Here is a 23,244-nt window from a genome sequence, read left to right as displayed (position 1 = left end):
CTATGTCTTTTGATTGGAGCATTTAGTCCATTTACATTCAGAGTGATTATTGAAAGGTATGCATTTAGTACCATTGTGTTACCTTTACCTGCACAGTTGGTGTTGCTGGTTGATGCTCTCTGGTCCTTTCTAGTCTTTGTTGCTTTTGGTCTTTTTTTTTTCCTCCAGTTAAAGAGTCCCCCTTAAAATTTCTAGTAGGGCTGATTTAGTAGTCATAAACTCCTTTAGTTTTTGTTTGTCTGGGAAACTCTTCAGCTGTCCTTCCATTTTGAATGACAGCCTTGTTGGATAGAATATTCTTGGCTGCATATGTTTTCCATTCCATATATGGCTGCATATATATTCCATTCAGCATGTTGAATATATCTTGCCACTCTTTTCTGGCCTGCCAAGTTTCTGTGGACAGATCTGCTGTGGACCTGATTTGTCTTCCCTTGTAGGTTAAAGTCTTCTTTCCCTTGCTGCTTCCAGGATTCTATCCTTGTCTGTTTATTTGTGAACCTGACTATGATATGTCTTGACAATGGCCAGCATCTGTTGGATTTAATGGTATTTCTTTATGCTTCTTGGATTTTGATATCTGTGTCCTTCCCCAGATTAGGGAAGTTTTCAGCTATAATTTGCTCACATAAACCTACTTCCCCTTTTTCTCTCTCTTCATCTTCTGGAATTCCTTTGTACTAATGTGATGTTTTAATAAATCACTGAGTTCCTTAATTCTTCCATTGTTATCCTTGATCTTTGTTTCCCTCTTCTTTTCAGCTTCATTATTTTCCATAATTTTATCTTCTATACTGCTAATTCACTCCTCTGCCTTGTCCATCCTCATTTTTTATGGTCTGTATTTGAGTTTGCATCTCAGTTATAGAATTTTTTATTTCAGCTTGACTAAATTTTAGTTCTTTTATCTCTGCATAAAGAGATTCTCTGGTGTCTTCTATGTTTTTTTCAAGCCCAGCTAATATCCTTACAATTATTGTTTAAAATTCTAGTTCAGATATCTTATATCTGCATTAACTAAATCCCTGGCTGTCATTTCTTCCTATTCTTTTGAGGTGAATTCCTCCAACTTGTCATTTTGGAGGAAAAAACACAACAATAATAATAATCGAATGGAATAAAAGTTCAAAAATTTAAAAATATTGGGGTGCTTGGGTGGCTCAGTTGGTTAAGTGTCCAGCTTCAGCTCAGGTCATGATCTTACAGTTTGTGGGTTTGAGCCCCGTGTTGGGTTCTGTGCTGACAGCTCAGAGCCTGGGGCCTGCTTCAGAATCTGTGTCTCTCTTTCTCTCTGACCCTTCCCCACTCACACTGTCTCTCTCTCCCTCTCTCAAAAATAAGTAAACATTAAAAATTTTTTTTTAATTTTTAAATCAAATAAAGGAAGCTAGATCACAGTTGTGTGTTTCTCTGTTTTTCAAGAGAAGCTTGATAGAAAAAGGAGAAAAGAGAAAAAAGAGAGAAAAAGAAAAATTAAAAATTAATGAAACAGAATTTAAAAATAAACATTTTTCTCCTTCTGTATCCAAGAAACAAAAGAAAACAAAAGAAAAGAAAAACAACAACAGAAGCAATAACAAAAAAAAAAAAAAAAACGAAAATACAAATGAACAAACCAAAAAACCCAAATGAAGCTAGATCCAGTTTCCCCTAGAGGTGAGACCTTGCAGCAGTCTATGGTCAGTAGAGTAAGCTCCTGGAAGGGGTTTGCGCTGATCTTCTGAGGGAGGGGCCTGCTGCTCTGATTCCCAGGCTGACTTGCCCCAGTGGAAATGAGCCTCAAAAGCACAGAGGGGCGGGGCTTGGTGTAATGGCTCCATTCTCCACTTGGTGGCGCTGTTTAGCTCACTAGGGTCAATCAGTGTTGGTGGGCTAACGTTGAAAATGGCTTCACCTGCTCAATACTCTGTAGAGTGGGAAGTTCGGGCCATCACAGATGCGAGATCAGTCATCTCTCCTGTGTCCCCCACTTCCATCAGCTCCCCACCTTCCCCCTGTCTGTGTCTGAGCTGTCTGCCTACCAAGTGGCACCTCTCTCCAGTGTTTTATCTCAGGTGCAGCTATGTTTCAAAACCCTACACTTTGAAGACCCCCAAGGTTTGGACTTACAGTGATCTTCTGGGGGAGGAACTCACTGTGCTATAGCCAGGGCCAGCTTGTCCCAGGAAATGGTCACTCCACTCTGCAGTGGCTCAGAGTTTATGGTAAGTCCCAATGCATAGCCAGCGCCAGGGTTTGCTGCCCTCAGCTGGTGTCTCTGTTCCTATATGGGTGAACATGGCCGCTTGATGGAGGCTGCCAGGTCTTTTGCCCACGGAGAGGTCATATCACCTGTACCAAATGCACTCCAAGCAGGGAAACCTCTTTTTCCTGTATGACCCAAGGAATCCTCAGACCACACTGCCCACTCCTGAGGCTCCACCCTGCTTCCTCACTGGAGCACCAGGGGTTGACTTCTGAAACTTCAGACTCTACTCTGCTGTTTATAAAAAACTGGTGTATTGAAACCCTCTCCTTTTTACCCCATCAATAGTTTTGGGGAACAGTTTTGTTGTACAGTCCCTTGTGTGTGTTTTCACTCTTTCTCTCTAGCTACTTTCAGGGAGAGTGTTTTCTTGTACAAACCCATGCACTTATCTCTCTCCCCCTTTATCTTCTGTGTGAAAAGGGCTCCCTCCCCTCTGCAGCACTACAGCTCTTCTCTCTCCCAATTCACATCTCCACACCACATACCTGCCACATTACCTCCCTCAAATTATGCAGAATGTTCTATTAATCCTCAGATCAATTCCCTAGGTGTTCAAAATGGTTTGATGTTGATCTAGCTATGTTTGAGGGACAAGACAAGCCCAGGGTCCTTTTACTCTATATCACATGTTTTAAATGAAGTGTTGATTTTTGATGTTTCCCCTGACTATAGATACTCTCATACCAAGATCTAATAAGTCCTGATTCTTATGACATTTACTGAGAACCCAATAATGTCTGCAGAGGACTTTGAACAAGCTTTTTTTTTTAATGTTTATTTATTTATTTTGAGAGGGAGGGCATGATGTAGGGAGGGGCAGAGAGAGAGGGAGAAAAAGATCCCAAGCAGGCTCCATGCTGCCAGAACAGGGCCTAAGGCAGGGCTCGATCTCACAAACCATGAACCCATGATCTGAGCCAAAATCAAGAGTCAGATGCCCAACCAACTGAGCCACCCAGGAGCCCCTGAACAAGCTTCTTGTACTTTATATGATAGGTCACTGAGAACAGGATATTTTGGGCCCTTCCAACTACATCATCACTAACACTGAAACACCTCCAGCATTTTCCTGCCTCAGTTTGGATATTATAGAGTATTTTAGTAACTACAATGTGTTTGTACCAGAGTATATGTGTTTGTGAATAAAAAATTGTCATTAATAAAAGTTATTAAAAATAACTTCTATGTCCACTTGTGATTTATCCTCCTCAGACCTAAAATATCTATAAATATAATTTGTATTTATTCTCTCTAGAATTCAATATTTTATGTAATTGTTGGAATGTAAATGTTCATGAGGCAGCTGGGTGGCTCAGTTGGTTAAGCGTCCAACTTCAGCTCAGGTCATGATCTCACGGTTTGTGAGTTCAAGCCCCGTGTCAGGCTCTGTGCTGACAGCTTGGAGCCTGGAGCCTGCTTCAGATTCTGTGTCTCCTTCTCTCTCTCTTCCCCTCTCCCACTTGTGCTCTGTCTCTCAAAAATAAATAAATTCAAAACACAAATTTAAAGAAAAGAAATGTAAATGTTCAAGGATAGAAAGAATGAGAAGGAAAAAGGAGAGAACATGACAATGATATGGTTGATCATTGGTTGAATTAGTAGATGCCAGGAGGCTATGCAAAAAAAAAAAAAAATGCTTAAAAGATATTTGACAAAGTACAACATCCATCCATGATAAAAACCCTCCACAAAGTAGTTTTAAAAGGAACGTACCCCAATATAATAAAGTCCATATGTGAAAAACACACAGTTGACATCATACTCAATGGTGAAAAAACTGAGATCTTACCCCTAAGATCAGGAACAAGACAAGGATGCCCACTCTCACCACTTTTATTCAACATAGTACTAGAAGTCCACAGCAATCATGCAACAAAAAGAAACAAAAGCCATCCAAATTGATAAGAAAAAAGTAGAAGAAAAAAGTAGCACTTTCACTATTTGTAGATGACATGTGCTATATATAGAAAACCCTAAAGACTCCATGAAAAAACTACCAGAATTGATAAATGAATTCAGTAAAGTTGCAGGATACAAAATCAACATGCATAAATCTGTTGCATTTCTACACACTAATAATGAAACATCAGCAGAGAAATTAAGAAAAGATTCCCATTTACAACTGTGCCAAAAATAATAAAATACCTTGGAATAAACTAAACCAAAAAAAAGGAAAGACCTGTACTCTAAAACTATAAAACACTGATGGAAAAAAACTGAATATGACACAAACAAATGGGAAGATATTCCACGTTCATGGATTGGGGGAAACAATATTGTTAAAATGTCCATACTAACAAAAGCAATCTACATATTTAATGCAATCCTTATCAAAATACCAACAGCATTTTTCACAGAGCTAGAACAAACAATCTTAAAATTTGTATGGAAACATAAAGGACACTGAATAGCCAAAGCAATCTTGAAAAAGAAAAAAAGAAAAAAGAAAGAAAGAAAAAACCTGGAGGTATCACAATCCCAGATTTCAAGATACACTATAAAACCATAGTAATCAAAACAGTATGGTACTGGCACAAAAACAGAAACACAGGTTGATGGAACAGAATAGAGAGCCCAGAAATAAACCCACAATTATATGGTCAATTAATCTTTGACAAAGGAGGCAAGATTATGCAATGGGAAAAAGACAGTCTCTATAACAAATGATGTTGGGAAAACTGGACAGCTACATGCAACAAAATAAAATTGGACCACTTCCTTACATCATACACAAAAATAAACTCAAAATAGATTAAGGACCTAAATGTGAGACCTGAAACCATAAAAATCCTGGAAGAGAGTACACTCAGTAATTTCTCTGACACAGCTGCAGCAATATTTTTCTAGATACATTTTCTGAGCTAAGGGAAACAAGCAAAAATAAACTACTGGGAAAACATCAAAACAAATAAAAAACAAAATTAAAAGGCAACCTACAGAATGGGAGAAGATATTTGCAAATGATATATCTCATAAAGAGTTAGTATCCAAAATATATAAAGAACTTCTATAATTCAACACCATAACACTACTAATAATAATCCTATTAAAAATGGGCAGAAGACATGAACAGACATTTCTCCAAAGAAGACATACAGATGGCCAACAGACACAGGAAAAGATGCTCAACATCACTCATCATCAGGGAAATGCAAATCAAAACTACAATGCACCTCACATCTGTCAGAATGGCTAAAATCAAAAGCACAAGAAACAGCAAGTGTTGGCAAGGCTATAGAGAAAAAGGAACCCTCATGCTCTGTTGGTGGGAATGCAAACTGGTGCAGTCACTGTGGAAAACAGTATGATGGAATTTCCTCAGAACATTAAAAATAGAGCCACCATATGATCCAGCAATTCTACTTCTGGGTATTTATCCTTTTCTTTGGAAAGTACCCTTTTCTTGGATAAATACCCAAAAGTAGAATTGCTGGATCATATGGTGGATGGAGTCCACCAGGCTCTCTCTCTCGCTCTCTCTGTCCCTCCCCCGCTCATGCTCGCTCTCCTCCTCCTCTCTCTCTCTCTCTCTTGCTCTCTCTCAAAATAAATAAATAAACATTAAAAAAAAAGCTTGTTCAAAGCTCTCTGCAGACATTACTGGATTCTCAGTAAATGTCATTAGCATCAGGACTTATTAGATCTTGGCATGAGAGTATCCATAGTCAGGGAAAACATCAAAAATCTCTTTAGAGGAATATAGGACTATTTAAAACTTTGCTTTAAATAAGTTTTGTCCTTTCTCATTTTTGATCATGTTTTGAGAATAAGGTCCTGACCTAGCATCTAATTTCCCATGCTAGATCTGTGATAAAGTCTAGAAGGTAATGCTGCTTAGCTGGGTATTTAGTTTTTCCAATACAAACACAGAGAAATAGGGAAACAGAATGAAGCAGACAGTTGTGGGGTGTGTAACAGAGAGAAAGAAAGAAACAATTTCCAGTTAGGTCAGGTTCCTTTTGAAGACAGCTATACTTTTCTGCCCTTAAATTCTATGAGAAAAACATACATTTTTTTGAACAAAATATCCCTCATCATAAATTATCTCTGAAGTTTCTGCCAGTTGCAATCAAAACAACATTGAGTAAAACACTAGCCAGAAATAATTAATCTCATATCTACCTATTGGACCACAGGTATGATTCAAATATTCTCCTTTGCTAACATCAGATCTCTGAATATCCTGGTTTCCCCTAAAAAGACCTCATGCTCTAACATTACTTTTCTAACTTTCTTTGCTAAAACAAACAAGCAAGCAAAAAACACCACTAAACAACTTTCTATTGTATGTATACAATGTTCAAAACTAGAGTTCCTTTTTTATGAGATAATAGTGGTCATATTAAGGTATTACACATTGAAGTATGGATGCCCAATAGGTTAAGCCCCCCCAGAGATATTTCTCTTAGATATACAGTTCTAATTTCTAATTGTTGAATTTTATGTAGTGGGAAGGACTGATAATGACATTGTGATTCCTCTCAAATTTAACTTAACCCAACAGACAAGAAATTACTGGTTTTGGAACCATATTTGCATTCAATGCAGTAAGAACCTGAATTTCCCTGTAAGTTAATTTCCTCAGCCATGAAATAAGACAAATGTCTCCCTTTCAGATTTGTAGAAACAAATAAGGTAGCATTTGTAAATCACAGAGCCAAGTTTGTGGTGTTCAAATCATATACGTGACTAGTTATCTTAGTTAATTTATTTGGAAAGGTGTGGGATTTGCCTTACATTAGAAGTCACCTGCTCCACCTTTTATTAAAGACAGCCCTCAAGTCATCAGGGAATGTCTTGGCTTAGGGCGGTCTCACAGCAGCATGAGGAAATGAAAGCCTACAGTAAGGAATGGTAAACACTTAGCATAACCGCCATCAATCCTAGCTTCTGTGTCTACCGCAGATACAACTAACTGATGGAGCACTCGTTCTCACTGGCCAGAGACACAGTTTCAGAGTTTCAAAAAAGTAGTTCAGGCAACCACTCCTAAGTAATCAGAGCAAGCACTGAGATTAAAGCATTTTGCCATTAACAGTACAGGACAAAGATCAGCAAATTTTTCTGTATAGAGCCAGAAAGTATTTTTTTATTTTTCTGCCATATGGTCTCTACTGCAGATACTCAGTGTTGCCTTCCTAGTATGAAAGCAACCATAGACAGTATATAAGCAAAGGGGAGTGGCTGTGTTCCAATAAAACTGCATTTACAATAATAGGCAGTGGGCTAAATTTGGCCCACAGGCATTATGTTCGTCAACTCCAGGTCTAGAGCCTCTCCTAAATTCAAGGGGAGGGAGCCTGGGTGGCTCAGTCAGTTAAGCATCAGACTTCAACTCAGGTCATGATCTCAGGGCTCCTGAGTTCCTAGGGCTCTGAGCTGTCAGCACAGCCTGCTTTGGATTCTGTGTCTCCCTCTCTCTCTCTGCCCCTCCCCCACTCATGCTCTGTCTCTCTCTCAAAAATAAATAAACATTAAAATTTTTTTTTAAATCAAGGGGAGTCACTATAATGACAAATGCTGCTGAAATAATTTCAGGAGTTTGCAAAGGAAGTATTTTGGCAGCCTGGCAAGATGAGGGATGTGAAAATAGCCCTGAGACCTGAGAACTTCCTCTTCTTAATTTTACCGGAAATCCTGCTGAGTCCATTATTCTCCCAATTCTCAGAGATTGTAGAGGTCAGTGTGCCCCATTTCTCTTGGACCTCAGCTGATTCAGTATGTCTGTTCCAGGTGTTTACATCGATGTTAAAATACACCAGCTGAACTCTCAACAATAGCCAAATTATGGAAAGAGCCTAAATGTCCATCAACTGATGAATGGATAAAGAAATTGTGGTTTATATACACAATGGAGTACTACATGGCAATGAGAAAGAACGGAATATGGCCCTTTGTAGCAACATGGATGGAACTGAAGAGTGTTATGCTAAGTGAAATAAGCCATACAGAGAAAGACAGATACCATATGTTTTCACTCTTATGTGGATCCTGAGAAACTTAACAGAAACCCATGGGGGAGGGGAAGGAAAAAAAAAAAAAAAAAGAGGTTAGATTGGGAGAGAGCCAAAGCATAAGAGACTCTTAAAAACTGAGAACAAACTGAGGGTTGATGGGGGATGGGAGGGAGGGGAGGGTGGGTGATGGGTATTGAGGAGGGCACCTTTTGGGATGAGCACTGGGTGTTGTATGGAAACCAATTTGACAATAAATTTCATATATTGAAAAAAAAAAAATACACCAGCTGATGTCTCCTACCCAGGCCACTTACTATTAATGTTAGATTACCACTGGGCTTTAACCTTGAGTTTGAGGTTCCTTCCCACTTAACTCATAATCCAAATATCACTGGAAACTCCCATTGCCTCATCAATTAAAGAAACCCTTTAATAAAATGGTATTGCCTCCCCCATAACCATGCAACGAACTGAGTTACAGTTCAACTTTCTCTTGGAGAATCCTCACACTGAGTCCAATGTTATACTTTCTTCAACAGGGAGAAATATGGATAGTCGGCTGTATGACATTGGGCAAGTCATACTGACCCACAATTTCTTCATCCATAAAATAGAGATAATAACTTCCCTACTTATTTCATACAGTTGTGTGAGACTCAAAGGATACCTTTTTTTACTTAGGTTTATATGTGTCATGAAAGCCACATCAGCCATTAAAATGTTTTTTAGTCTGCCATTCACCTCCACACAGATCACCATAGTTACTCACAACCATCAAACTTCAGGGCTATTATTGAAGGAATATATCTGCTAATGCAATGTTCCTTCCCAAATCAGAGATGTTTGTCCTGATCAATGTCCTACCTTCTTCATTCATCACATGACTGAGTATGTAATGGTCTGCAGATGGATTCTGGCTTTCATTGCCTTTTGGTGCCAAGACTCTTCCAACTATCCAGCATCAGCAAATCAGAACAACTATAAAGTTACTTAAATCCTACAGGTCTATGCCAAGGAAGGTGATGATAAAAAGTTCTAAAGACATAAAGGACTGAAGCAGTAACTATTGCTTGGAAGTGATAGGTAAGAATTATTTACCATAATACCTTTGACTTGGGCAAAAGAGTCCTTTAAATTCCAACTGAAGTCCCCTTCAAGAAAAATGAGTAACTAATAGTTTTATTATAAAATCAAAGCTGCTAGGGCACCTAGGTGGCTTAGTCACTTAAGTGTCCCACTCTTGATTTCAGCTCAGCTCATGATTTCATGGTTCATGGGATTGAGCCCCACATTGGGCTCTGCACTGGCAGCATGTAACCTGCTTGGGATTTTCTCTCTCCCTACCTCTCTCTCTGCATCCCTTCCCTGCCCACACTCTCATTCTCTCTCAATAAATAAATAAATAAATAAATAAACAAACAAACAAACAAACAAACTTTAAAAAAATCAAATCAAATCAAATCAAAGCTGCTGTTCTCCTTCCAAAGTTCCTAAATTGCATGAGAATAGTATATTCAATTTCCTGGAGAAATTCAGATTCGGCTACATTCCCAGATACTTTGAAACCATTCATTTCAGAACAATCTACATTCTTCACACATGCATTTATCAAATGATTATAAATACCACCCTTTTGGTGTCAAAAGGGATCCGTGGCAATAGTTTCTGCCAAGGTCATTTAGTTCCTTTGTTCCTCAGTTTCCCCACCATACAAACACTACTTCGGCCTTTGTAAAGTAGGATTTATAAATATCTGCTTTCTTCCTCATGAGGGTATAAAAAGGAATAAATGGAACAATACCTCTGAAAGTACTTGGGAGCTGAAGGATCCATGCGGCCAAGTCCAGCAAACCTTCTAAATGATCTCCTACAAGTTAAGTAGGAAGGATGATCTCTTTGCAAGCAGAATTTTGCACAGACTGACTTCTGCAATGGAAAATCAAATAATGCACCCTTTATTACCTTTGCTTTTCCTCTCACTTAAGAGTTAGCTGCCTTTTATTAAACATAGTCTCTGCCATTCAACGGTTTTCCTACTATTTACTCATAAACGAACAAGGTGACTAACTTTACTGTGAAAAACAGGACATAAATTATTCTTACAAAGTACATCATGTTTGCTCTTCACAGGGCATGATGGTTATAATTTGTACATTCAAAAACTTGCAGTATGTTTGGCTATTTTCCAAAATGGGGAAAAATAAAGCTCTTTCTGTTCAGCTGCTTAGGTCTAGATGTTGGGAAGGCCTTTCATTTTGCATAACACTCAAGGTGATAAATCCAAGACCCTACTCTTTTCATCATAAGGGGCTACGAGTGTCCTGTGCTGTCAAAGTGGAAGATCAGCCACACAATTTACTGCAGATGGGCCAAGTGAAGTGTCAAGGCACACACAGCATTACTCCTGCTGGAGGGTCAAAGGCCATGTCTGTCGGGAGCCTTCATAGACATATGGGTGAGCTAAAACAGAACCTCAGCAGTAGCCATCACTCAACTTGTGATGGACAGTCTGCTGGTTAAGTTGATGTCCCACAACTCATGGTTCTGGCCTCGGAAGGTGCTCAATTCAGCAGAGACTGGGTATTCCATCAGACCTTCTCCTACAGTGAAGACTCTCCAAGCATGGAGCCCACTGGCCTCCTCCCCAGGTTCTTTCTCTCTTTACTCTCTGGGTTTCCCCAATCCCAGGTTGGGGACTTCTGACTGGTCAACTTTCCTCTTAATTTCTACTGTGTATTGATTAACTTTGTGCACTGTTCCTTAGGACTTAACGTCTGGATTTCTGAAATGCTTTTTTTCCTCTCAAACAGCCTGGATCTTGCACATCAGAAGACTGGCCTTTCACAAGCGTTTCTCTGAATTGGGCCACAAGAGCTAAATTTAGAAGACAAAAATTAAATAGTTTCTCTTTTATAATAATCCAATCATTCTTAAAGCAATGAGTGTCTTTAGCTGAACTGGGGAAAGGTGGTATATTATCTCCTTACATCAGTTAGTGCTCTTCGGAGTCTTTCCGGACTCCGGCAGGCGCAAACAAGGTGATCCTGTTCGGATTTTCATCTCTTATGCCCAAGGACTTGCCCACAGACTAAGCAGCTACTTCCCATTCATAAAGAGACCCAGAGAGAGCCAGGACACTCTTTGGCATGGAGCCATTTCCCCTATTACCCAATGTGTCACATTAAGCAATATATTTCTGTGAGATACAGCTTTAAGAGCTTTTCTGAAACATGTCAAAGTGCTCCTTGGAAGTCATAACAAATATATGTAACATATACATGTATTTCTTCTTCAATTAATGAGAAAGCATAATTTGAAAGTAGGCTCCAAACAAAAAGCTATAGATATAATAACCACCCTATACCAGCCAAAGAATGTTTCTCAAAGAGTGTTACTTGAGCATAAACAGATCTGGTAAACTCTCCAGAATAATAATACCTCTTCTTATTAAAAATGTACTCTGTACCAGTGCTTCACATATGATAACTCATTTAATTCACCCAGAACTCCAAAGTAAATATCTCCCCATTTCATTTGTAGGGAAATTGAGACAAAAAGATTAAATAACTTCCCTAACTACATACAGCCAGTAAAAAAGTCAGAATTCAAACACTAGTTTATTTGACTCAGAAACACACATCAGAATCAACTACAGAGCTGGTTAACAATACAGAAGTCCACCTACCTCCAGTGGTTGTCACTGAGTCCTAGGGTGAAGGTCACTATATAGATTAAGCCCCCACTCAGGTTCTAGACTACCTCAGTTTAACATTCTGAGCACTGCTCTTGGTAGTTTCCTGATCCTGGGACATTTACTTAACTTTTCTATGCTCCCTTTTTTCATCTTTAAAATAGAGAGGAAGAGAATTGTAAGTGTCTTCCCAATAAGGTCATTCTGAGAACTAACTGTATTAGCATATGTAAGCCACTTACATACATCACATGGTAAACACAGTATTGATCAAACGCACAGTATGTCACATGAAACAGTATATTTGTGTGAGATATCAGATCAGATTTGAGAATGACTGTGCTGCATTCTTCTCTGACTTTAGAAGAATTCATGGGGATAAACATCTAATCACAAGCAAAAATTTCAGGACATTCTCACCTTTTTATACCACAAATTTGATGTAAGAAAATCATATGTACTAGTCATAAGACACTTGAAGAATATATTTTTAGATGTGCTATAATATAGAGTAACATAGAACAATTACTCTTTTTAAGAAAAAGCAATACTTTTATTGTCATAGTAAAAATATTGACTGAGGTAATAGGGAGCATAAAACCAGAACATGGGGGTGAGAATGGGAATAAAATTATAATGTGTTTTTTTAAAGACTTTTTTAGAGCAGTTTTAAGTTCACAGCAAAATTAAGAGGAATATATAGCGATTTCCTATATCCACCTTCCCATTCTCAATATCCCCAACTAGAATGTTACACTTGTTATAATTCATGAACCAATACTGACACATCATGATCACCCAAAGTCCATAGTTTACCTTGGGGTTCACTCTTGCTGTTGTACATTCTTTGGGTTTGGACAAATGTATAATGACAAATATCCATCCTTACAGTATCATATGGAGTGTTTTCACTAATCTAAAGTCCTCTGTGTTCTGCCTGTTCATCCCTCCCCAACTCCCAATCACTGACAACCAGGGATCTTTTTACCGTCTCCATAGTTTTGCATTTTCCAGCATGTGATGTCGTTGGAATAATACAATGCATAGCCTTTTAGGTTGGCTTCTTTCATTTAGTAATATGTATTTAAGATTCCTCCATGTCTTTTCATGGCATGATACTTCATTTGTCTTTGGTACCCAATTGTATTCCGTTGTCTGGATGTAACAGTTTATTTATTCATCCGCTACTGAACTTTGATTGCTTCCAGGTATTGGTAATTATGAATAAAGCTGCTACAAACATCCATGTGCAGGTTTTTCTATGGACATAAATTTTCAACTCCTTTGGACAGATACCAAGGAACATGATTACTGGATTTTATGTATGGTAAGAATATGTTTAGTTTTGTAAGAAACCACCAAACTATCTTCCAAAGTGGCTGTACCATTTTTCATTCTCACCAGCAGTGAATGAGAGTTTCTGTCACTTGGCGTTGTCAGTGTTCCAGATTTCGGCCATTCTAATGGGTGTGTAGTGCTATCTTGTTTTAATCTCATTACCTTGATGACATATAAAGTGGAGCATCTTTTCATATTTGCCACCTGTATATCTTCTTTGGTAAGGTGTCTGTTAAGGTCTTTGGCCCATTTTGGAGGTTGTTTTCTTATTGTGGAGTTTTGTGGGTTTTTTTTTTAAGATTATTTATTGGGGTGCATGGATGGCTCAGTCAGTTAAGCATTTGACTTTGGCTCAGGTCACGATCTCATGGTTCATGGGTTTGAGCCCTGCACCGAGCTCTGTGCTGACAGCTCAGAGCCTGGAGCCTACTTCGGATTCTGTGTCTCCCTATCTCTCTGCCCCTCCCCACTCTCACTCTGTCTCTCTCTCTCTCTCTCAAAAATAGATGAGTGCTAAAAAAAAAAAAAAAAAAAAAAGATTAGTGCCTGTTGGGGAGGGGCAGAGAGAGAGACACACACACAGAATCTGAAGCTCAGAGCCTGGAGCCTGCTTTGGATTCTGTGTCTCCCTCTCTCTGTCCCTCCCCTACTTGCACTCTGTCTCTCTCTCTCTCTCTCAAAAACACAATGAATAAACATTAAAAAATAAAATTAAAAAATGAATGTTAGGATTGCATCTTAATTATATATTTCTTTCTGGACTTAACTACTTTTCCCACAATTTGTAAATTAATATGAATCATTTTAAAAATCAGAATTAAAGCCCATGGAAACATTGTTTTTATAAAATATTTTAGAGAGAAATTATAAAATGATAGAAATTTCTTATATATCCTATTAAATACTAAAATATTAAGTATACATTTGTAACCTATTTGAAGTACTTTTCTGGTTGGATTATCCACCTCCTTATCCAGGGGTAATTACTCACAAAAATTTAGATTTTTCATTCTTAATACACTTCTTTAGGGTTTTATTACATATTTATATAACTCTAAAAAAAGATTACTTATTTATTTTGAGAGAGCATGTTGGGGGGGGAGGGGCAGAGAGAGAATGAGAATCACAAGCAGACTCCACACTGTCAGCACAGAGCCCAATGTGGGGCTGAATCTCACAAACGTTGAGATCATGACCTAAGCCCAAATCAAGGATCAGATGCTTAACTGACTAGGCCACCCAGGTGCCCCTCTTATTGCGGAGTTTCAAGAGTTCTTTTTATATTTTGGATAACAGTTCTTTATCAAATATATCTTTTGCAAATATTTTCTCCCAGAGTATGGCTTATCTTCTCCATCTTTTGACACTCTTTCACAGAAGTTTTTAATTTTAATGAAATCCAGCCTATTTATCAATTCATTCTTTCATGGATCAAGCTTTTGGTGTTTTATCTAAAAAGTCATCACCAAACCTTGGGTCATCTAGGTTTCTGCTATTTTATCTTCTGGGGGTTTTATAGTTTTGCATTTTACATTTAGTTCTGTGATCCATTTTGAGTTAATTTCTGTGAAGGGCATAAAGTCTGTGTCTAGATTCAGTTTTGCGTGTGTGGGTGTTCCAGCACCATTTGTTGAAAAGACTGTCTGCTCCATTGTATTTCCTTTGCTCCTTTGTCAAAGATCAGTCAGCTCTATTTATGTGTGTCTATTTCTGGGCTCTCTATTCTGTTTCATTGATCTATTTACCTAGAACAACTATATTTTTCACCTGACTATAAGATATAAAGTAATTTTAAAATATAATGATTGAAATTTGTTAAATTTTAAGTTTCATGCATGTTTAAGGCTGATCAGTGACTTTTTTCAAGTTATTACATTAGAATGCAGACTGCTGGTTACATGGGAAAATATTAGTATAGTTCCAACAACTAAGGGTATTCTTGCACAAAGCAACCTATCCCAGTTGTGCTTAATGAATATATTTTGTTCACAAAACTCTACCCCTTTTATCAAACACTTTCCTCATTCTGGTGGCCAGAAGCATGTGTGTTTTTAATTTCTAAAATAAAAATTTTCCAGATAATCTTCTTTACTGTAATATACAGAATCCAACAGTGATTCAGAAAAAAATATATATATAAATGAAAAAAAGAACATCCCTTAAATTAGGTTTGTTTGTATTTCTTTTGAAAGAAAGATCATTTCAGGTGTGCTGAAATAAAAAAAGAAAAATCTAAAAAGAATATATATTTACATGTTGATTTATTCATTTATCAAGTCCTTATTGAGAGCTACCAGAACCTCCACCTCTGCAAGATGCTCAAGGGCCAGGTGATTCTCAAAATTATGTAGGTTCAAGTCTAGTAAATATATTCTTTTTCATATTCTAAGTCCTAGTCACAGTTACAATTGTTACTGTATTTTGCCATTAAACTCTGGTTAATTTTATTTTATTTTTTTTTAATTTTTTTTCAACGTTTATTTATTTTTTGGGGGACAGAGAGAGACAGAGCGTGAACGGGGGAGGGGCAGAGAGAGAGGGAGACACAGAATCGGAAACAGGCTCCAGGCTCTGCGCGGTCAGCACAGAGCCCGACGCAGGGCTCGAACTCACAGACCGCGAGATTGTGACCTGGCTGAAGTCAGACGCTTAACCGACTGCGCCACCCAGGCGCCCCATAATTTTTTTAAAGTTGATTTATTTATTTTGAGAGCGGCAGAGACAGCGCAAGTTGGGGAGGGGCACAGAGAGACAAGCAAGCTCCACACTGTCCGTGCAGAACCCAATGTGAGGCTCGAACCCACAAAACCATGAGACCATGACCTGAGCCTAAACCAAGAGTTGGACACTTAGCTGACTGAGCTACCCAGGTGCCCCTTTAGTTAGTTTTAAAACCATGCTGATTTAATGTATTTTATAAAAGAATATAATGCATTTCTTGATTAATTTGAATTAGCACACAAATATTAAACATTACCAAAACGACTTACTTTTAAATTCACATATAGAATACTTACATCTTATTTGAACTATACTTTTATCTGTTCAATCCTTGTTATCAAATGCATTCTTAAGTTCACAACCTAGAATTAATATTTTTATCCCAAACATTTTAAACTAAATCATTTACATTTTTATTGGGAACCAAATCCACTGTAGCACTAATTATGTTTGTATTCAGTTTTAAGCATCCAATTATATTTGTGCTCTATTTCAAGCATTCAGCTCTTTCGGTGAGAATTTTATAGCTAAAAATATATACATGCTCTTTCAATGTCTCTATTTTCTGCCTCCTCGGTACCATTAGTCAACATTAGGGTAGGATTTTGATCAAGGAAAACAGCATGTAGATAATGGAAATACAAATATAAAAATGAGTGTGATAGAAAATACCATGTTTAAAAATTATTTCCAGCTAACACTCTGAATTGAATGCTGAAGATCTTAGACATCATCAAAGAACATGGATGTCAGCTGAAAACCTCCACGTTTGGGGAATGCTTCCTTTAGAAACCACACTATACTATGGATGGAACTAGAAGGTATTACGCTAAGCGAAATGAGTCAGTCAGAGAAAGACAAATATCATATGACTTCACTCATATGAGGACTTTAAGACACAGAACAGATGAACATAAGGGAAGGGAAGCAAAAATAATATAAAAACAGGGAGGGGGACAAAACATAAGAGACTCTTAAATATGGAGAACAAACAGGGGGTTACTGAAAGGGCTGCGGAAGGGGGGATGGGCTAAATGGGTAAGGGGCATTAAGGGATCTACTCCTGAAATCATTGTTGCACTATCTGCTAACTAATTTGGATGTAAATTAAAAAAATAAATCAATAAAAAAATTTTTTAAAAAAGAAAGAAAGAAAGAAACCACACTATACTATTAAGTTTTTGTTAAATGTACTGACATACAATCATCTGGATTATGTACGAGGTAACATAAATTTTGCATACTGTAAAACTGAAGAGATCTAAAGCATGTGATTCAGGTACATACCAGTTTACATTATAACAAAAATTAAGGAATTACTGTTGTGGTATGAACTGTTTCTACATCTATGATGTAGTATGTGAAATCTGAACTGCAAAAAATAAAATAAAATAAGATCTATCCACTGAGATATAATAAAGCCAATTACAATATGACGATACATATGGTGTGTGTTAGGAACCAAATATTTGTGTCCCCCAAAATTCATATGTTGGACTTATGCCCCTCAGTGTGATGGTATTAGGAGGTGGGGCCTTTGGGAGGTAATTGGGTTTAGATGAGATCATGCACATAGAACCCCCATGATGAGATTAATGCCTTTACAAGAAGATGAAGAGACCTCAGAGCTTCCTCTCTCCACCAGGTGAGGACACAGTCCACAGTCCTTCCTCTCTACGGCTATGTTCCCAGCAGCCAGCATAGAACCTGGCACACAGGCTTTTGATAAATACAAACATGGGGTGGGGTGGGACTCAGAATAACCTGTTTGTTGGCTCTATAGCCAACAGCTCTATAGCCAATCAGCTGCATTCAAAGAAGCCAACCAGAAGTTTCTAATAAACAGTCTATGAGGTTAAACCTTTGCATGTTTTCTTGAAGCCCTAGGCTAGTTATTTTCTGTTCCCAAAGCTTGATGGTAGATGTTCTTTTGGGGACCTATAAGTAACAATGGCTAAACTTACAGAATATTGGTCAAACTAACTTTTTTCTTTCAATACATAACTGCAATTATCAATTTATTATTTTATTACCTAATTCAAAATGTCCCATACAAAATCATCTGGTCTACTTGAATTTATAGTCTTTTTGCAGAAAGACTGATGTGATCTTCAGGAAAGAGAACAGGATTTGGGAACATATGATCCAGGTCTACTTATGGCTCTGCCTCTTAACGGTTCTGTGATCACAAATAAATTATAACTTTCCTGAGTTTAAATTTTCTCACTAGCAAAATGAGCACAGTGATATCTAACTCATGTAGTTAAATGATACAATGTATACACTAAGTATTTTGTACAATTGATGGAAATATAAAAATATGTCATTGAAGTTATAAAACTAGCTTGGAAAATCATTGTACTTTATGTTTATTAGAACCAACATGGTGGGGGGGGGGTGGTGCCTGGGTGTCTCAGTTGGTTAAGCATCTGACTCTTGATTTCATCTCAGGTCATGATCTCAAGGTTTGTGTGTTCGGGCCCCACTCTGGGCTCTGCACTGACAGCTCGGAGCCTGCTTGGGATTCTCTCTTTCTCTCTCTTTCTCTGCCTCTCTCTCTCTCTCCTTTCAAAATAAATAAATAAACTTAAAAATTTTAAAATAAAAAAAAAGGACCGACATGGCCCTGTTTCTTGACAATGTGCATAGAACGTTTTTGTCAGTAGCATGGTTTACCCAGAATCATAGATTTACTTAAATTCAGACTCTAAAGAGGTGACCTAATAGACTCACAGTGAGACACAAGAACTGTGAACTCACCAATTTCACACTCCCCAGGTCTAATTTGGCCAAACCAGGAGGACGATCAATAAGATGCTTGCCTGAGGCAAGAATGCAGCATCAGGTCCACGGAGAACAGAAAATGTCATTGACTATGTAGAAGAATTACACCCCAGAAAACACGAGGAAGCCTAGATGGGAGTGGACTCACTTGTTAAAATTAGAGGAGATCTTTCACTGCTAAATTGAGAATGACAAAAATGTGAAAAACCATTATTATTTATCTGAGAGCCACCTCTAGTTTATATAGTCCACATATACATGTATGTATATATCAATGCTACATGCTGCAAACACGAGAGAGGAATGCATGTGAGCCAGGATGCTTTGGGGAAACAAAGGAAAAGAGCCCACGAAAACAAAAAGAAATTTTCACATTCATAGCCAAATTCTGCATCCATTTCTAATCATAACAATTTACATTTTCATGCAATTTGCACATATTATTGCCAAATCCATTATGTTTATTGCTACAAGTGGACTGAATCTGTATAACTGACACTCTTTGCAATAGCTCTCATCCACTTCTCTGAACACAATAGCTAAGAAAGACAGTCAAACGTTTCTGGAGAAGCTGTTGCTGATCCGTTAATGCTGTCTTGAGAGATGCATATGCCCCTAGTCTCCCATTATATATAAATATATTTATGTAAAATATATATATATAATATTTACTCTATAGTGCTATTTTCCATAATTAAATACCCCTCTTAGTCTACCCCTCAAGAGAGACATTTAATGATTCGTCCCTTAGGAAGGCATATTTTTGGCTGAGGAAAACCCACATTTAGCCACTACTGCATGCCAGTTCTAAGCACAGGGCCTGGTGCAGAGAAAGCCTCAATAATGTAAGCTATTACTATTATTATTGCTTGCACCCTTCTTTAAAATTTTTTTAATGTTTATTTATTTTTTGAGAGAGAGAGAGCAAGTGCACGTGTGAGGTGGGAAGGGGCAGAGAGAGAGAGAGAGGGAGACACAGAATCTGAAGCAGGCTCCAGGCTCCAAGCTGTCAGCACAGAGCCTGATGAGGGACTCAAACTCATGAACCCTGGGATCACGACCTGAGCTAAAGACAGATGCTTAACTGAGCCATCTCAGTGCTCCAGTTTGCACCCTTCTTAAGTGTCAAGTAGAAATCTACATTTGGGTGTTCCTGGGTGGCTCAGTAAGTTAAACATCCAACTTCAGCTCAGGTAATGATCTCACGGCTTCTGAGTTCAAGCCCCATGTCAGAGCCTGGAGTCTGCTTCGGACTCTGTGTCTCCTTCTCTCTCTGCCCCTCCCCCACTCATGCTCTGTCTCTGTCTTTCTCTCAAAAATAAACATTAAAAAAAATTTTTTTAAAGAAATCTATGTTTGAGAAAAATATGATGCTTTCCCAAGGCATCTCATAAAGGTCACCCTCACCTTCTTAACGCTGGACTATCTCCGGGTGCTACAAGCCTGTAACACCTCCCCACACCACACACACACAGAGAATCAGGTGGAGGTATTTTATTCTGACAAAATTTCCTTTGTGTGATGCACCAATTCTAAGACTCCCAAAATGGAAAACAAAAAGCCCTTTCCCAAAAGTCAAGAATGAATCTTGTGAGAATTACACTGCATGGAGTCTGACAGCAAGCTCCAGCTGTGGAAAACTGGATTCAAACTCCAGCATCATTTGCTAAAAATAATATTTGGCAACCTATTATTTATCTCTATGATCTGGGGCGCCTGGGTGGCTCAGTCAGTTGCGTGTCTGACTTCGACTCAGGTCATGATCTCATGGTTCATGAGTTCGAGCCCCGTGTCAGGCTCTGTGCTGACAGCTCAGAGCCTGGAGCCTGCTTTGGATTCTGTGTCTCCCTCTCTCTGCCCCTCTCCCACTCATGCTCTGTCTCTCAAAAATAAATAAATGCTATTTATCTCTATGACCTTAGGCTCATCTTCTGTAAAGTAAGGATATTAATATATTTTTGCTATGAAAATTAAATAAATATTACGTATTTGATAAATATATATCTATTATGTCTTACCTGGAATATGGTAGGTACCCATCAAATGGTACCCAACAATTCATAGACTTCTTTTTCCTATTTGTTTCTTGGAACTATGGGGGTAAAGGTGATGAAGACCTTCTCACAGGTCATAAAACAGTTTTTATTTGCTGTATACTAGAAGTCAAGCCAGAAGTCAGTGACTCGAAGTGTCCCCTAAAGCTGTGGTTATGTTAAGGTCTGAGGGATTCGATGAGATGTGCCTCTAAGTTGCCAACTGATATTTTAGCTGACATTCTGGAGTTTGTGGGTACTGGTTGTCTTACTCTTCCAGTGGAAAACTCATTCCAGGAAAACTGTCATGACCCAGCATAAGTAATCTCTGCATCTCCTCTATGGATCTTGACTCAAGAGCCTGTTGGAGATTTTTAAGGGTAGCTTCTATGCCCTCTGAGGGTCGACCAATAATTTAGAAACAACCAAAAGTCATTTTGAATTTGAACAATAAGGCAGGTGATCAAGCTAATAAGACAAACTCAAGAATGTTTTTGGCAATGGCCAGAGGATTGCCCTCCAGCATGATTACTTTAAAAAAAAAAAAACAACATACACAGCTAGGTGCATTCATGGATATGTTTATAAAACAAATTGGTCTCTGCACCTTTTCAAAAGTTATGTTCCCATTGTGAAAATGAACACATGCCATTATCAGTATATTAGGATGATATTAAAGTGTTTTCTTAAGAATTTAGAAATAGGGGTGCCTGGGTGGCTCAGTTAGTTAAGCATCCAACTTCAACTCAGGTCACAGTATTGTGGTTCGTGAGTTCAAGCCCTGCGTTGGTCTCTGTGCTGAGAGCTCAGACCTGGAGCCTGCTTTGGATTCTGTGTGTTCCTCTCTCTCTCTGCCCCTCCCCCCCTCACATGGTCTCTGTCTCTGTCTCAAAAATAAACATTAAAAATATAAAAAATAAAAGAATTTAGAAATAAAATTTACACACAATGGACATTACTGATCAATGATGGAAGTGAACCAGAAATGTCTGTGAAAGAAACAGATGTGATTTAGGATTAAACCAGGGAAGCAGACTGGATTGTGATACTATTTGGTAAGCAGAAACCTAATTAGTTACATGCAAAGAGGAGGGTTAGCATAATGCATGGAAAAGGGAAAGGCAGAGCCATAGTCTGACTGTGTTTCATTCAGCACTGTTCAGACGGAGGAGCACAAGCTTTCCCATCATTGGAGAGGTGATTTCTGCTGTGGGTAGGGATGATTTATTATGTTTCGCCTTAGCCTTGATAAAATATCTCTCCAGACTAACCACCTTCATTTGCTCTGATTACAGGCTAGGCAAGTGACCTTCTGATAACACTGGAAGGTGACTGCCTGAGGGCTGACCCTGGGCCATGGCAAACTCTCCAAGATAATGCAAGGTTTTAAAACCCCTCATAAAACCCCAGTCTTCAGGCAAAAGCCACCCTTTCTGCCTACAAAATACGGCCAAGATTGGAGATCTGAAAGTACAGAAAATTATTCAGAAAACTGAAATCATCTCAAACTCAGAACCCAGAGACAATCATCTCTAACATGTTGGTGTATTTCCTCTGAACTGTTTTTTTTTTTTTTTTTTACAAAATTATTTTACATAACTGAGATCAAATTGTATATTGAGTTTTTTCATTTTGCTTTCTTATTAAGCATTACAATTTAGATATTTTCTGAATTACCTAAAGTATCAATAATGATAACCACTGAAATTGCGTAGCATCCCACCAAGTGATTTTTTTCAGTGCATTTAACTAATCCTTTATTACTGAATGTCTGGGTGGCCTAATTTTTTTCTTTTTCTTTTTTTTTTTTTTTTTTTTTTTTGTGAAGAATGCTATAATAGGCCTAAAAATACAAAAGGTTTATTCTCTATTTGAGATTATTTCTTTGGTTCAAGTCCTCACTGTTGATTTTTAAGCTTACTTGAGCTCCTTGTTTCTAAATCTAACTGCCCACTGGACTCTCCCACTTGAAAATCAACCTGCCCCAGGCAGGGCAGTGCCAAGGGCAAGCCCACCACTGGCCTCAGCTGAGGCACTCTGATGGGTTTTCTGTTTCAGAAGAAACCTGTCCTCAAGACTGAGCCAGGGAATTGCTGGTGGAGGAAAGTGACAGCCACTCATGGGAGTGATGACTGGGGAAGGGAGGGCAAGGCCAGCCCTCACCACCAGCCTTTAAGATCTGGGCCTATGGATCTTGTAAACTTTGACACATGTTCAAGCATTGTAACACTTCACTCTATTTCAAAAACTCTCGTTTACTGGCTCCTTCACATCAAAGTTCACCATAGTCCTGGCTCTGAGGTAGTTTCTAATATAAACCCCATTTTCCTGAGACTCAGAAAAGTTAAGTGCCTCGTCCAAAGTCATGCATGTAATAAGAAGGAAAACCGTATTCCATCCAGATCCATTGACTCAGAGTTTGTAATATTTCCACTTCACCGTTATGTTTCCTCTCCAATAGTTATGTTGGGG

General features: G+C 38.3%; 1 protein-coding gene across 1 annotated transcript in view; it reads right to left on the bottom strand.

Moving 5' to 3' along the window:
- The window catches only part of PLPPR1 (phospholipid phosphatase related 1), a 326,466-nt gene extending 316,352 nt beyond the window's left edge, over positions 1 to 10,114 (bottom strand). The window contains exon 1 of the mRNA XM_045470343.1: positions 10,007 to 10,114. The gene's annotated coding sequence lies outside the window, so the exon portion shown is untranslated. The remainder of the gene's footprint in view (positions 1 to 10,006) is intronic.
- Between the last annotated feature and the right edge of the window lie 13,130 nt (positions 10,115 to 23,244).

This window comes from Leopardus geoffroyi, chromosome D4 (assembly GCF_018350155.1).
Source record: "Leopardus geoffroyi isolate Oge1 chromosome D4, O.geoffroyi_Oge1_pat1.0, whole genome shotgun sequence".
NCBI lineage: Eukaryota > Metazoa > Chordata > Mammalia > Carnivora > Felidae > Leopardus > Leopardus geoffroyi.
The sequence above is the reverse complement of the archived record's forward strand: the minus strand, read 5'-3'. Positions and strand labels throughout refer to the sequence as shown.